The sequence below is a fragment of the Mus musculus genome, chromosome X, assembly GCF_000001635.26.
Source record: "Mus musculus strain C57BL/6J chromosome X, GRCm38.p6 C57BL/6J".
In the NCBI taxonomy this organism is placed as follows: domain Eukaryota; kingdom Metazoa; phylum Chordata; class Mammalia; order Rodentia; family Muridae; genus Mus; species Mus musculus.
The window spans coordinates 47,726,810-47,731,449 of NC_000086.7; positions in this window are offsets into that span (position 1 = coordinate 47,726,810).

The window sequence follows — 4,640 nt, forward strand, 5'->3', positions numbered from 1 at the left end:
ACATATGCAACTAGAGACACAGTTCTGAGGGGCATTGATTAGTTCATATTGTTGATCCTCCTATAAGGTTGCAGACCCCTTTAGTTGCACCAACAAAACACAACAATTTATAAAAATGAAACTTATTGTGATATGATTTTTTCCAAGTTAGAATTATAACTAAGTAGAGCATCAAGTGTATAATATTTGGGCTTTTGACCCGTGTATACTGTCTATGAGTAAACAATGGGCTTATGGTGTTAAAAGCAGGTAATAGTGTGGCAGGCTGGTAGAGACTTCTCAGCAGAGCAAAGACTTTCTGAATTCATTGTAGCTGACTAAAACGTACTCTGCCTGCTACACAGTGTATTCTGAAGGTTGTCTGCTTTGTAACCTATTTTGAAGTAATGTTATCTTCATCTTATAGTACCAGCCTTAAACAGTAATAAAACAAAACATTATGAAACAGTTATTGAAAATTCCATTTTCAACAGATACTCTAAAATAACTCATTAATATTTCCTTGTTTTGACAAGAATTCAAATGTACTTAATTATGTATTTCTATTTTTTGTTTATATATTTTATTTAAAAATGGCCAATATATTTATGAATAAAATGTATGGCCCACTTAAAAAAACTTAATAGTTATATGTTTGCAAACAAAGAGGGGTTGTAGTAGGTGATAAGAATCAATATTTGTTTTTTGTTTTGTTTTGTTTTTAGCAGCTGCCCCAGAGGTCATCATAATTTCCTCAGGCAATTCCAAAGTAACACCCTTATAGAAGGCAGGGATAGCTAATACGACCAGGGATGAGTTGCTTACTCTCTAAGTCTGGTGAGAAGACCACTTCAACTAGCAAAGATGACTCATTAGAATTTATGGGCTCAGTGTTCCTATCTTCAACAGAGCTGTATTATTCATCTCCAGTCCAACCAACAGGACCTCATTCTTGTTCAACAATGCCCTCCCATTAACGTAGCATACCTTGCAGGCCTGGAAGTTCAACATGTCTGGAAAGACAATCAGACACAGTGATTATCAACAGTCTTAGTCTTGAAGATATAGTAGCAAAAGATCTCCCATAGGGCACACATAAAGCCTTCAGCTCATTTACTTGGGGACTCAAGTCCTTGGGCTCATTCCTGCTTTTCCTTCTGCACTTTGTCCAATCACGTTGGGAGTAAAATGCCAATTTTATTTTACTCATTAGTTTAAAAAATACCCTGCTGTATCACATAAATATTTACCCAAACCCTTCATTTCTATAAGTGGTAAATATTTAAGAGTATCCAATGGTTGTTTCCAGCTTCTGGCTATCACAAATCAGGCTGCTATGAACATAGTAGAACACGTGCCCCTGTGGCATGGTAGGGGATCTTTTGGGTGTATTCTCAAGAGTGGTATGGCTGGGTCTGCAGGTAAATCTATTTCAAATTTTCTGAGGAACCTCCAGACTGATTTCCAGACAACCTAGATGTTCCACAACAGAAGAATGGATACATAAAATGTGGTTCATTTACACAATGGAATACTACTCAGCTATTAACAACAAGGACTTCCTGAGTTTTACAGGCAAATGGATGGAACTAGAAAATATCATCCTGAGTGAAGTAATTCAGACCCAAAAGGACATGCATGGTATGTAGTCACTAATAAGTAGATATTAGCCAATAATAGTTATTATTATTATTATTACTATTATTATTCAGAATACACAAGATAAACTCCACAAAATCAAAAAGTTCAACAACCTGAAGTGTCCAAGTGAGGATGCCTCAGTCCCACTTGGGAGAGAGAAGAAAGCAATCACAAGTGTAGAGGGAGGGAGGGACCTCAGAGGGAAAGTGAACAGGGTGGGGGGAATTGGGTGGGAGAGGGGAACCTGATCTGGTATTGGGTGAGGGAAAAGTACTGAAGCCCTGGGGGCTAGCAGAAGGAATGTAAAAATGCAACCTCAGGAAATAGGAGGCTGGGGGGAACACCCCCCAGAATTCACCAGAGACCTGGGAGGTGAGAGGCTCCCAGGACTCAAAAGGAGGGACCTTAGATGAAATGCCCTACAGTAGGGAGAGGGAACGTATAGAGCCCACCTCCAGCAGGAAGACAGGACATCAAATGCGGGATGGGATTGCCATTCCACAGTCACACCTCTGACCCATAATTGTTCCTGTCTGAAAGAATTACAAGGATGGAAATGGAGAGGAGCCTGAGGAAAAGAAGGTCCAGTGATAGGCCCAAAGTGGGATCCAACTCAAGGGGAGATCCCAAGGCCTGACACTATTACCGAGGCTAATGGAGTACTCACAAAAAGGGATCTATCATGACTGCCCTCCAAAGACCCAACAAGCAACTGAAAGAGTCAGATGCAGATATTTGAACCCAACCAATGGACAGAAATAGCTGACCCCTGTTGTTGAATTAGGGAAGACTGAAAGAAACTGAGAAGAAGGGCAACCCTGTAGAATGACTAGCAGTCTTAATTAATCTAGAATCTCAAGATCTTTCAAACACTGGATCACCAAACACATACACCAGCTGATATGAGGCCCCTCAACACACATACAGTAGAGTATTTCCGGGTCTGTGCTCATTCAGAGATGATGCACCTAACCCTCAAGAGACTGGAGGCCCTAGGGAGTTTAGAGGTCAAGTGGGGTGGGGGATGTGGGCATCCACGTGGAGATGGGGTTGGGTGGGGAGGAGGTGTGGGATATGGAGCAGTTGGGAGGTGTAGGGGGGAGGGGAGTGGTATATGGAGTATAAAAAATGAATTAAAATAAAATAAAATTTAAAAAATAAAATAATAACAAAAAAGAGTATTCAATGGGGTGAAAAGCTCTCAGGACTCAATGGGAGTGACCTTAGATGAAATGACCAGCAATGAGGAGAAGAAACTTGTAGAGTCCACCTCCAGTAGATATACAGGGCCTCATGAGGACGGATGGAGTTACTGAATCACAGTCAAAATTTTGAACCCAGGAGTGTTCCTGTCTAAAAGAACTGCCAGGACAAAAATGGAGAAGAGACTGGGGGAAAGGCAGTCCACTGACCAGAGCAACTGGGGATCCACCTCATGGGGAGACACTAAGGCCTGACACTATTACTGATGCTCTATGATGTGCTTACAGATATAAGCCTAGCATGCTGTCCTCTAAGAGGCCCAAACAGCAGCTGACTAGACAGATGCAGATACTTCTATCCAACCATTGGACCCCTGTGGTTGAATTAGGGGAAGGATAGAGGAAGTGGAAGGGGAGGGTGACCCCATAGGAAGACCATCAGTCTCAACAAACTCAGACCCCTGAGATCTCTCAGACACTGAGTCATCCACCAGGAGCATACACCAGGTGGTCCAACCCCCCCCCCCAGCATATATATAACAGAGGACTGCCTGGTCTGGACTCAGTGGAAGAGGATGTGACTAATCCTCAAGAGACTTAAGGCCCCAGGAATGGAGGAGGTCTGGTGGGGGAGGGAGCATCCTCTCAGAGACAGGGGGAGGAGGAATGGGGTGAGGAACTATGGGAAGGGGGACTAGGAAGAGGGCAATGGCTGGATTGTAAATTTAAAAAAATATGTCCAATGAAGAAATGTTACACATCTCCATTGACAAGTTACACTTAGACTACCTGTGTGTTCTTCATTACTACAAACAGAATCCTTAACATTTTAAATTTAAACTTACATTTGAAAGCAAATTTCAGAAACCCTAGGACCAATTCATAAAATACACTGTAGTGGTTTGAATAGGTTTGCCCCCATAGATTCATGTATTTGAATACTTGACCCACAGGAAGTGATGTACTATTAGGACTTGTGGCCTTGTTGGAGGAAGTGTGTCACTGAGGGGGTGGGCTTTAAACCATCACACCAGTCTTCTCCTGGTTCCCTTCAGAACAAGATGTGCAACTCTCAGCAACTTCTCCAGGACCATGCCTGCCTGAACACTTTCATGCTTACTGCCTTGATGATAATGGACTGAACCTGAAAACCAGTCCCAATTAAATGTTGTCCTTTATAAGAGTTGCCTCGGTCACATTGTCTCTTCACATCAATGGAAACCCTAACTGGCATGCACCATTAATATTTTGTTCCTCTAGAATCAAACTCAATTCTAAAGTCTTCATTAGTTAAAGTTCTCCAAGAGATGAGAACAAGTAGTATGGAGATAGACGCATAAAAGGATAATAACCATCCATTCCTGTATTGTATATATGTACAATATAAAGAGATTTATTATAAAGTAATGTAGCAGGTACATAAAAACTGCTTTTGGGGGGATCTCCAAGACAGGAAATCAAAAGGGGACAGTGGGGAGTATGCATAAAAATGATGATATATAAGTACAAGTATATCACAATGAATATATAATTCCTTGGGGAAAAAGAGAAGCTGCTCTTGCTAAAAAGCACTGGCTCCTTAATTAAGCCCACAAGATAACTAACTGTAAATGAGATGGAGGCCTGGCATCTCTGCCTTCATTTTGTGTCTGTCTCCTTTAATTTGGGTAAGATTCCTGCTTGAATCTGTATAGGCATACTGACCATTCAAGGTCACTTTTATCAATCAATCAATCAATCAATATATTTCTCTGCCTGCCTGTCTGCCTGTCTGTCTGACTGACTGGGTGTCTATCTATCTTATCCCCCTTCAAAGCC